Genomic DNA, 12991 nt, shown 5'->3' with positions numbered 1-12991 from the left:
GCAAGTCAGCGTTCTCCCTGGAATGCAAAATTACCCATATTCCGCAAGCTGAACAGAATTTACCACCCAGGCCTAGTACATTTAGACCCTGACAGATAGACTGCTAGGCCAGCAGGAAATATAGCCTCCTCTCCCCTGGTACTCCACCTGTCAAATGTAGGGATATCCAGGAGGCAGCAAGGGATCTCTGTGCCTTCAATATAGTCGCTGATCTGTAGACTCTGTTGAAGGCACTGAACTTTACAGAGCAGGCATCATATTTTCTGTGCCAATCTGGCAAAGGTTGTTTGTTTTCAAGAAATAAACTTCCAATAAGGGAATTGGTTTCTTGGAGCATTGATTTATTACTGCGGCCAACGACGACCACCAAATACAACGACTGTTGGCTGTGTTTAGTAATGCAGATGCTCAAGAATGGTACGGTTCCTGGAATGGGCACAGTGCAGCCGTTAAGGGAATTAGTTTCTTGAAAACAAACAATGGTGGCGCTGAAGCAAGGGGTGTTTTCTCAATGCTCTTTGGGGTCATTGTTTGATTTTCCCCTTCTGGGACAGCTATGCCACACATGGCAGTCCCAGGCTCTGAAATCTCATGATAGTTCTCCCACCCTAAATAGGGAAAATGCCACAATGGGTCCTGTGGAGGGTGGATGCTGAAGCTTCTGACAATGAACCCTTGCTCTAGCACAATCATCAGAAACCCTAGAGGTCACCCAGATGTGAACGGGGTGGGTGTTGTGCAAGTTTGGTAGAGCAGGAGAACTGCACATTTGTGTAAGCGATCCCACTCCACCAAAATCTAAATGTTTTGCAAATTTGTGGTGAAATACCTTTCCTACACATTTTTTAGGGAGACCAAAACTCAGAACCAAGCTTTGAATTCGGACTTCCCTCCTCTTGTGCTGAAAAATCTCTGTTTTTAATTGAATTTTGTGTTGAATTTTTATTTCTAAGGTAAGCTCTACCCATGGTGCCCATCTTTCTTCATCCCGCAGATCAGTACAGGCTATGTGAGATCAGCTAAGTCACGAGTGACTAATTTGAACAACAACATGACATTAATCATAGTTCTAGGATGAGACTAAAGCCTCGAGAGACTAAGGCTTTCACAAGTTGTACCCCCTCTTCTCTCTCTGCTACACAGTGTTTTTTTGATTTTTTTAAAAGATATTTCCTATGTTGTTGAGAGTATTAGGCCCTGCTCCGCCTACAGTGGTCATGTTGATTCATCAGATTAGCCAGAATGAGCCACGTGACAGTTCACGTGACATGCAAGTGATCTGTTTGTGCCATACTGAACACAACAGGAGGAAGGATGTAAAAGAGGGCAACATAATGTTCAGTTTAAACAAAGGACTTTCGGGGGCAGGGAGTTGAAATACTGCGATGCTTGTTTAATTGAGCTTCTAGAGGGTGTTTTCAGATATTTCACTTTGAAATAATGGAAAATATTGTATACAAGTGTTTACAAAAAGTGTATCTTCGGGAACAACCTCTGAATGACTAAAATCAAAACTAGAAACATTAGTGTCTTAAATGTACTTTTAGTCAACAAACACAAAATCGGCCTGATTACGAGTCTGGTGGTCTGAGGACCACTAAACTTGTGGGAACGTGGCGGTGCAGCCACCCGGCATCGATGGTTCGACCTCCCCATTACGAGTTGGCCAGTCGGACCGCCCTGGAACCGCTGCCGCGGCCAGGGGATGGCCGTTCCCTGGCGCTGTTGCGGCAGTCAGAGGCCGCAGTATGCTTCACGGGACCGCCACAGTCCTGCCAAGCATATTACGAGGTTCCTCCTCCATGTACACTGTGGCGGAGAGGAAACAAAGGGTACCCTACAGGGCCCCCTGTGTCTCCACTGCATGTGGCTGCACACAGGAGGGCATTACATGTGCCCCCCTGGGTGCATGCACACCAGTTGCTGTATGGCATGGACTTTTGAGTCCATGCCGTGCACGAAACTTGTTGCGCGGTACCGTTGCAGTGTCTTTTTCAAAGGCAAAGTCACCTTTGAAAGAGGTACTGCTGCGGGACGGCCACACCGTCTGTCCACCAGACCACTTTAAGGTCGTAATATGGCGGGCAGGCAGCGGCGAGTCTCAGCAGTGCAGGGGCACGGCAGTTGCGTACTGCCCGTTCCTGCACTGCTGAAACTTGGAATCGGCCCCTATATCTTTTCTTGTGAAATTGGACCTAACAGAAATGTGGCTGTACAAGTACTCAGAAATTTACATGACCAATGTTTCTCCACTAATTATGAAATAAATATAGAAAAGCATAAACCTTAAGAGGATGAGGTTAACAGATATTGGCGGGCTTATAACTAAAATAGGTTTTAATAGGTGGTTATAAATAGATTTTAATAATCATTACTCGTTTTAATTGAAGTAGTCTATTGTCACCCTGCAACCAAACAGATATGTTATGGCAGAATATCTGAACTTTATACCAACAATTACTATAGAAACAGAGAAAAGCAATTGTTTAATTTTAATAATATAATACGTGATTACCCAAATGCCATAGTAAACCAACCAGGTTCTGGCTGATGCAATTTTTCCACGTGTTGAATGCTCCCTAGCTCTTGTGGGTCTTATTTTAGACTTTATTTGGTCTATTGGAGACCCACAAAAAGAAATTACTACATTTCCATTAATTTAACTGGACCATCCTTTTGGCAAATCAAATAATTGTTCCAACTTCTGTATGTCTTTATCCTGTGTGATTTGCCCTATATGTGTGAGCAGCTCAGTCCCTGGCTAATAGGATCGTTAAAATTCTGATGGAAGTTTAAAGAGAGACTAGTAGCTCTTGGAATGCCCCTACAACAAAGATCCTGAGTGAGCTAAGCTAATTTAAAAATGGACTCATTTAATCTAAGAAGGAATAGTCAATTGTCTTATGTATGTGTGCCAATGCTGTGATTTGAGTGAGATGGCCAATCCTTATCAAGCGACCCCAAGCTCTTTGATAACTACACAGATTCATGTTCAGTGGAGTTCTATTCAAAAGACTGGCACAACACACCATTTGGAATCTAAAACATAAAAAAAATCTGCATCAATTTTTAATTGTATTTACATTGTTTTGATATTTTGTAAATGTATATAATTATTGTTTTATACAGAATGCTAAGTCTGTAAAGGGGCTTGTCAAATATTGTCCTCGTAGAGTCATTATCCTGGCAGAGTTCATAACAATTTTTAAAAATCTATTATCCATTAGGTTATCCTTGTTGCCGGGCTCCTACAATAATTAAAGACAAAATGAACAACACCTTAAACTCTGTTTCATATTCTTTAATTTGAAGAAAGAAATCAACCCAGAAGTTTGCATAAGGCCATTTTGATAAACAAAAAACTACTTTTGACCTAGCACAGCCTTTCAACTATAAATTGCTGTTCTTTGCAAAATTGTTGCTAACAGCTCCAAAAACACCTCGACAGCAATTTGGTGCTGGCAACACCATGTTAAAACAAAACACCACACATCGGAAAGCCAAAAGTATAGCATGTGTTTAATGCAAAAAAAGTGAGCAGCATAGCAAATAATCAATTGACGGTTGTCATTTCAACAGACTAGAGCTCTCACCCAAAACAGGCAGTTGGAGCGTATAATGCTGAAATGCATGCAAAACCATGGCCCACATGCATCAAAGCAAAACCCGGTTGCAAACGGGCAGATTCTCAGAATCTGCCCCTTTGCGACCGGTATTTTTGCATTTGGGATGCATCATTCCAAATGCAAAACTCGCAATTTAAGTAATCTCTAAATTGCGATTCCTTAAATTACCATTGCATTTAAGGAATCGCAAATTGAGATTCCTTAAATGCAATGCATTAAAGTAAAAAAAATAGCGATTTTGCTAATAGGGGGAGCAAATTACCATGAAGTTGATCTTCATGGTAATTTGCAAAAACTTTGAAAAATGCCCTAAAGGGCATTTTTCAAAGTTCCATTTTACACACACACACATGCCCTTGGGGCATGTGTGTGTGCAAGATGTACTCATATGCAGATTTCAGGGGTGCAACAGGGTGTCCTTTTGACACCCAGGCACCCTTGAAATTGCATTCTCAATTTACGAGTCTCTAATTGAGAATCGCAAATTGAGAATGTCTTCCCATTCATTCCTATGGGCCTCTAGGCCCATAGGAATAAATGGGGAGGTATTCCTTAATTGCGACTCGCAATTTGGGAGTCGCAATTAAGTAATGTTTAGAAATCGCTATTTTTTAAGCGATTTCTACATGCATAGCCTTTTGCTATTCATTATTAGCGAATCCTTATTTTTCGCTACTAAGGAATCGCAAATGGCATTGTTGATGCATGTGCCAGTAAATGGTTTGTATGCTTTTTCCATCTATTCAAAACCTATGACGCACAAAAACATGGCAGAAACCTGTTACTTTCAGCAAAACTAATGAGCAGGTGGCAGGATCTATCGGAGAACATGCTAGATGTCCTTGAAGCAAATATACAGTACATGAATGCACTGCCAACTTCATTAATTTTCTTAAAATCATGCTTCTGGTTGCCAATATTGAAAGCAAGTCTACGCTTTATTATGAGATGCAGGAAATTTGAAAATGTACAACCTCTACTAAAGTGACTTCCAGGCCTACTAGAACCATAAACCTGATAGGCATACTGAGGATAAATGACACTTCAAATTAATCATTTGATAATAAAGTATTTCCGTTCATGTGGGCTAAACAGGTGCAAAAGAAAATTGACATTTACGAAACAGGAATACTAGATTATATTTCACAACCCACCTTTTTTGGCAGGAGTCAAGATATCTTTACAGCAGTTCAGTCACAAGCAGTCTCAACACTTCTAACCTCATCTTCAATATCACTATCTTCATCTACCTCAAAAGTAGCAAGCAAAAAAGCATCAACAGTGCCTTTATTTGCACAAGTTCTTAGAATGGTGAACATTAGTAACCGCTTCCATGCGTTAGATGGCCCCGGCCGTCTGACGTCACAGTGGGCCTGTGCGGAGAACGACCGGGGGCCGGCCGAACTACGCATGCGTGGAATTTTTCTCCACCGCGGGGGAATTCCGGCTGCAGCAAGTGCTTAATACACACAGCAAAACCACAACTAAAACAGTTGCTATGATTAGCTCAAATATTTTCATTTCCCAAACCATAAATATGTCACCCAACCAAATCTAGATGCCACTAAGATTAAAGCAGACCTTTTGTGACTTGTGCAGCTTCCTAGAGCTATCATTGATGTGGTCTAGTTGTTCATGTATGCTTAGCGGGATGTTGAACAGTTAGGTGCAGCATTCAGAACCTACAATCACCCCACCCCCCCTTTGCTACTAATATGTAATCTAACACCATCAAATGCTGAACCAGCATCTTGACATGGGCATCAAATTGATCTACCCCTAATCTTAATGCTAATGCAAAGGAGTTAGCAATCTCTTGCGTGACCTCTAAATTTCTACTTGCCTTATCTAAAGCAATTCCATATTTAAAAGGAGGTGCGTGAGGGGACTTTCCTGATGGTAGGTGGGATGGCATTCTAGATTTTGGGGTATCCCAGAGAAGGATTTCTTTAGAGTTCTCAGTTTTTTGAAGAGTGGGGTTGCCAGACGCGAATAGTTAGAACATGTAAGGGAATTGGAGCCACCTGAAATGGTTAGCTTATTATTGAGATAGTTTGGTGAGCCTTCATGAAGAGTTTTGTGGACAGTACAGGCCAATTTAAAGGTAATCCTTGCTTCAATGGGGAGCCAGTTGAGTGTAGTGGGGATAGGGGTGATGCGGTCAGAACGTCTCGTACCCAAGATTAGACGAGCAGCAGAGACAAGGGCATTCATCAAGGGGGCAAGGTGAATTCTAGGAATGCCTGTAAGTACAGAGTTGCCATAGTCCAGTTTAGAGAGGACCATTGATTCAGCTACCGTTTTGAAGTCATCCGCGGGGATTAGAGGTTTGAGCCCTTTGAGAAGCTTGAGTTAGAATTCAGTGCCCTATGCTGTAGCATTGATATGAGCGTGTAAATTTAGACCGGTGTCAAGTGTAAAGCTAGAGATTTAACTTTGTCTGCAAGTGGAGAGGTGGAGCCAAGAAGATTTGAGGAGGTTATCCAGGACAATGCGGGTAGGTTGCAATGCGGTTGAGAGAAAAGGAGGAACTCTGTTTTCTGGGGACTTGGTTTCAGGAGGTGGAGCGACATCCGTGATTGGAGATCCGAGACAGTTTTTTGACAGGTACATTAAATCAATGGGTGTGGGGACTCTATGATAGAGTAGGGTGTATTCCGCGTACAGATGAAAAGAGGTAGGAGAAGGAGAATTCTCCAGGAGAGAGCAGAGCAGTTCTATATAGAGATTGAATAGTGTTGGAGACAGAATTGAGCCTTGTGGTACTCCTTGGCACAGGGGTATAGAGTTCAAGAAAGAGTTTATGATCTTGACTCGTTGTGAGCGATTCGATAGGTAACATCCAAACCTGTTTAGAACAGTGCCCATGATACCTGTAGTGTCTTATGTATCATAGAGCGCGGGACCCCTATGGTCCCTCATGGTCTCCGTAGTGAAGTGACGTGAGTGATTGGGTGTGGTTAATAAAATTCAAGACACAGTACATGCCAGTCACCGGATACACTCTGAGAAATAAAGACATGTAATACAGATTCCATGTGCGGTGTTATTCATTTACATGCTACCAAGCTGATTAGGACGCTACAACTGGTAATGAGAAATGTGATACGTAAATCCCACAATCTGAAGAGTCAAGATTGATCTCCCAGAGTGTTTGCCGCGGTCCAGACAACTGCTTGTGCATGCCACATGCATCTCAGTCAAATTGAAGAATTGACGGTTGGCGTATGTAGAGTCAAAGCACAACTCTAGCCAGTACGAGACCTTCAAAGAAAGAGAAGGCCTTAGAGAAAGTTACATTTATCATCAGTCAGAAATGTGTTAATACGACCGAGATAAGAAGTACAATGCCACAACTTAGCACAGAGGCTTCAGTCATACAGCATGGTAATGCTAAGGGCACTGAAAACCAGGTACAGAAAATGCAGCAAATGGGGACAACCAGGTGCAATAGAATGCTGCGAAGCAAAAAAGCACCAAGAAGTGCTAAGAGGCAGAGATCAATCAGGTGTGAGAAAGCGTGAAGAAATGCCAAATGGCGGCATGCCTCAGATACAAGAAATGAGACTCTTCCTACTCCATCTGGAGTAGAGAGAGTCCTCCAACCTGAGCGCCCAGTGCAGAAACCCAAGCGTAAGCACGGGGTCTGTGCTTACAAGGCCATTGAATACTGTGAAGCTGACAAAAGAGATCTTGAGCCGCAGTCGGAATAGTGAAATTTTACTTTTCCTATGGCTGTCGAAAAGAGCGCTCAATATGGCACTGCTGCCTTCCTAAAACCCCTGTCTGCTTTCGAAGTTGCCAAGAAGCAGAATATTGGCGCTAGAGGGACCTTCTGGATTAACCTCTTCAGTGCCCATGACGAGATAGTCTCGTCATGGAGCACGGTCGCGCTGTGCCCATGACAAGACTATCTCGTCATGAACCCCACCCACTAATAAAACGCCCGGCACAGGAGGGGGAAAGGGCGTGGCACAGAAGGGGTTAAAGCTTTTGATGATTTCAGTGAAGCACTGGAAGAAGCAGATGACAAAAAAGATCATCAATTATCTCAAAAACTTGGCAGGTGAAGAAGTGATAAAGAAAATACCAAGAGGCAGAGAAATGTCATACCGCCAGATTAAAGAAGTGCTGAATACCAAGTTAATCCGATGCAGAGGTACATCTTCAGTCAGGCGAGACAGAGAGATGGTGAAATGATGGACAAATTTGTTGAAAGACTTGAAATGCTTGTCAGACACTGTAAGCTCAACAAATTCAATTATGAAAAAGCCATTCATTTCAGAGTCATAGATGGGTGCTTGTCTGATTCCTTCAGATGCCATATGCTGAGAAAAACACTCAGTCAGGAGTGTGTGCTCATGGCGGCCAGAGCTGAAGAACGCACCAACAAACAAGCCGCTAACATGGAGTCCAGAGGAGCCCAGAGTGAATCACGCTGAATATGAAAAGCAAGAAAAAACACAAGGTAAAAGGCTGCAAAGTGGTGTCTCCGAAGAAGAAGTTGTGTTTTCGATGTGGATTTCCTTTCCATATGAAGGTAATTGTCCCGCCATCGGACAGGTCTGTCAAGGCTGGGAGAGAGAGTAGTTTGCAAAGCAAGAGAAAAAATTAGTGCATCACGTCATGAAGACAAAATGGCTGCCAGTGCGCCACGGTGTGAAGAAAAAATGGATGCTGGAAAGTTCCAGGAGCGTTCCAGTCACGCACATGGATGTAAACTACCACATCAGTTGAGGTTAGTAGAAACTGAAAAAGACCGATTATCATCTAATTCCTTGTCGAGAAGTTCTTCTATGTCACTGTCGAGCGACATTGAAGAAGATGGGTGTGCAATGTCAATGCTGACTAATGAAAGATGTGCACATGTATGTTTGGTTTCCTGCAAGGAAGCAGACAAGTCATAAAAGGATCAACAAGTAAAATCATGAAATTCATTTGGACATTGTTCCAAAATCAACTGAAGGTTAATGGCTGATATATACCATTTGTCATGGACAGTGGTGAGTCGATAAACATCATGCCAGTTGAAAAGTACTGTGAACTGTCTCCAGTGCCATATCTCACACCATCGAAAAACAAAGTATACATGTGGGGAGCCTCAACACCATTACAAAGTCAAGGTTCATTCATGGCAACTATGAAACTTAAAAAGACAAAGGTACAAGCCCCAATTAATGTCATTCAGGTCACTTCATCAAGGGCCTGTCAACCCAGTTTCACCACTGCTGATGACATGGGACTAATTTATTTGAATTACAACATCAGTGCATATCACGATATAGTGAATGAGTTTCTGTGCTTATTTCATGTATTGGGAAAACTTAAAACAATGAAAGTGCAGCTCCATATTAATGAGGACGTTCGTCCTGTTGCTCGACGACATCGTTGATTTGCCTTTTATCTGCAAGAGGCTGTTGAAAAAGAAATTGACTTTACTAAAACATGATATCATTGAGCGCTCTACTGGTCCAACGCCATGGATGTCATTGATAGTGGTGGTACCTGAAAAGGACCGTGGAGGGTCTGTGCAAATTTGTGTTGACTTGAGTCAAGGAAACAAGGCAATAGAAAGAGAACGGCATCCAGATACGCACATTGCCCATGTGATTACCCGGTTGAATGGTAGCAAAGTCTTTTCGCAATTTTATCTGAACAAAGGATACTATCAGCTCAAATTGGAAGGAAATTGCAAGTACCTTACTACCTTTATCAACTCATGTTGGGTTCTTCAGATACAAAAGATTGAGTTTCGGAGTGTCTTTAGCTGCCGAACTCTTCCAAGATGTAATTTGTCGCATTATACAGTCTGCTACTCATGTATCAATTACAGTGATGAAATACTGGTATTTGGGGGCCCCACGAAAGGAACATGATGGATCCCTTACCCAAGTGTGCCATAGACTTGTTGATGCAGGTCTGACATTGAACACTAAAAAGTGAGAGTTTCACAAAACAAAACTAAAGTTCTTTGGACACATTTTCTCTGGCAGGGGAATGACTCCTGATCCAGCCAAGGTTCAGGCTTTGTCATCTACTTCCCCACTACAAGATGTAACCATGCTGTGCTCTTTTCTTGGTATGGCCAGTTACTGTTCCAGGTACATGCGTGACTTTGCTACTGTGAGTGTCCCATTGAGTGAGTTAACAAAAAATAATGTATAATTTTGGTGGTCACAGTAGTGTGATCAAAATGTCAAGACAATTAGGCATGCAATTTAAAATGCAACTGATATGGCTTACTTTGATCGGAAATTGCATACAGAGATTGTTATGGATGCCAGCCCAGTGGGCGATTGTTGCCTAATGTAGTGGAAATGCAAATGCCCGACGGCGTATTGTAGTTTGTGCTAGCTGAAGTTTGTCACAGACTGAATGAGCTTACTCACAACCTGAGGAAGAAAACCTAGCTGTTGTGTGGGCTTGTAAACATTTTCAAGTGTTTTGGTATGGGAAGCATTTGACTCTTGTTACTGATCACCAAGCATTGCTCACTATTTTTGGCAGTCCTAAGACCAAAATGCTCACAGAGGTGGAGGCTGTGACTGCAAGAGTATGACTACACCATTCTGCACCGGCCCATGGAAATATCATCAAAACCCTGCCGACTACTTCCTTCGAGTGCTTATACAGTGTCAGGGAACCCCTTCTTTAGTGCCTGAGACCTACAACTACATTGTGAGATCCAGTACTTCTGCAGCTGTGTCCAAGGAGCAATTAAGTACTGTTGCAAATGCAGATAGGAATATGCTCATCCTCGAAGACATTATTATGAATTAGTCCTGGAGAACACATGATCTACCTCTTGATAACAACAGTGAATATCAGAAATTCAAGAATTTGTGTGATGAACCGTCAGTTATACAAGAAGAGATTATCTTGCGAGGGTTGAGAATTGTCATTCCTGAAAGTTTACAACAGCAAGTCATTGAAGTGGCACAGGAAGGACATTGTGGAATTGTTGCCACAAAGCGAGCTCTCCGGGACCGTGTTTGGTTCCCTCATCTTAATGAGCAAGTTGAGACAGAGCTCCAGGTTTGTCATTTGTTTAACTGTTTATCTCCCACAACAACACAGCATCCGTTGAACGGATCTTCCAAAACACCTATGGGAGAAAATTGCAGTTGATTTCTTTGGACCCCTTGCAAATGGTCATTATCTCATGGTAATAGTAAATGAGTACTCCAGGTTTCTTCTAGTGGAAGACCTTTCATCATTCACTCATGATAGAGTCATTGAAAGACAACAAGGCAGATTTCCAACCTGGGGTGTTCTGTCTATTCTAAAATCTGACAATGGCCCACCATTCACTGGTTGAGAATTCAGAAACTGTCTTAATCATTTACAGACCATGCATCAGAAAAGCACACCTTTATGCCACAGGCTAATGGCATTGTTGAACGTTTTATGAGCACTCTTAAGAAGGATGTCTAGCGAGCTGAGCTAGAAGGACTTGAGCTGAAATCAGTTCTTTATTCTACCCTTTGTGCCCACAGATCCACCCCTCATACTACAACCGGATAAAGCCCAGCCACCCTGATGTTCGGGAGGGCCATGGGTACCAAGCTGCCCCAGTGGACCACTGAAAGAACAATTGATGCCAAGAAAGTTCGACTCACTGATTCATCTTACAAGTCCAGAATGGAGACTTATGCTGACAAGCGTCGATATGCTCGAGACATTACATTTCAGCAAGGGGATCGTGATCCTGCCAGACAGAGGAGAAAACGCAAATCTGATACTCCATTCAATGCCCATCCATTGCAAGTTGTGACTAGTAAGGGACACAAGGTGACTGCTCACCATCCTGGAAAGTCTGTTACATGGGATGCCTCACATTTCAAGCACCTGCCTCAGAGTCTGTGAGCTCCAGACATCTGTAGTGAGACTGTCACCAGAGGGCCAGAAAAGCCTAAGGACTATATCAGTGTCTGGGACACCAGTGCCTGCAGCAGCTGTTTCTCCTGTGGCTCCTCATCCCCACACCACAAGATCTGGAAGAGTGGTTAGAGCACCTTGAGGACTTATTGAAGAACTATGATGTATATATGTGTACTCGCTTACACATAAGCATTTCACAGAATTCCTTTGAGAGTTTTTATCCATGAGGTATTTGAGGGATATGGCCATCCTTCACTGCTCGAAGAGTTGTTTAGAGAACCATTGTGCTGAGGATGAGTTGCGAAGTTTTTTGAGTTTAGGGGGAGTAGGCTCATTAGCAACTTCTGTCAAGATAGCATTGTAGTTCTCCACTAGGATTGTTGTATCAGTGATTGTTTGTGCCTGCAAGAGTTTAGACGTAATGTTGGAGCATAACATGGATTCTTTGATGTTTTTGAAGTCACTGATCCAAGTTTCCGGTTGATTTGGTTGGCCAGTAGAAGAGGTTTTAGTGCACAAGAGAAAGAAGGAGATCAAGACTTGGTCGGACCAGTCCACAGGTATTGGAGGTAGGCATGTAATAAGATTGTCATTTCTGATGATGAGGTTGAGGATGGATCCTTTTGTATGTGTGGGGGAGAAACAAAATTATATAAGATCATTGTTGTTCATGAAAAGAGACAATAGTGAAACTGCTAAGTTAGACGGCTCACCCCAGTGTAAGTTGAAGTCTTTGAGGAAGATGTTATATGTGTAGTTGCTCAGTCTTACAGCAATTAATTCAATTAGGTGTTTGAGGTTGTTCCTGGGGGTGGTAAATTGTGTGGAAAATTGTAGGCTTTTTAGGGAACATTTTCGGGTTAACTGGTACGTTCTGAAGCCCAGAGACTGAGTTTATTTTAGGTGTGTGCATATGAGGGAGTATCTATGGATAAGAGTTACACCCACTCCTATTTTACCATATTGATTTTGGCGAATGATGTCGAAGCAAGGGGGGACATAACGTCGAATAAGTGTTGGCAGGTGTCAGAAAGCCAGGTTTCTGTTAAAAATAGATGTTCGAAGTTGTGAGATAGAATAATGTCAGCAATGTCTGTGTAGTGGTTGAATGCTGGCCTGCAGTTGCGAAGAAGGCATTTAAAGGGCAAATGGAGGTAGTTGTGAATGGGAGAGCATGAAATGGGTACTTGCACAAGATTTTGAGGGTTTGAACGGAGTGTTCTAGAACGTGAAGTGGGGAGCCTCTCACATTTTATAGTTGGAATGGAGATGGGATAGAGGCAGTTGTGAGAAAGTGAAATGGTGTTGGGGGTAGGGTTGGTGGGGATAGGTAGGTAATTTTCATCCGGAGAGACAGGCAGAGAAGTTGCAGGTGGGAGTGAGGTCTTTTTTCGATGGTGGTGGAGTGTGACTTAGTGGGTCTGACTTGGGGTGCGATATGTCGATTGTTGTAGGGGCTGAGGTCAGGGTGATTTCGTTGGCTA

General features: G+C 42.7%; 1 protein-coding gene across 1 annotated transcript in view; it reads left to right on the top strand.

Annotated features, from left to right (window-relative positions):
- CHAT (choline O-acetyltransferase) overlaps window positions 1-12991 on the top strand; it is a 314503-nt gene that overhangs the window by 217271 nt on the left and 84241 nt on the right. The window lies entirely within an intron of this gene.

Source organism: Triturus cristatus, chromosome 1_2, assembly GCF_964204655.1.
Source record: "Triturus cristatus chromosome 1_2, aTriCri1.1, whole genome shotgun sequence".
Classification (NCBI taxonomy): domain Eukaryota; kingdom Metazoa; phylum Chordata; class Amphibia; order Caudata; family Salamandridae; genus Triturus; species Triturus cristatus.
This window is presented reverse-complemented; position numbering and strand designations above follow the sequence as displayed.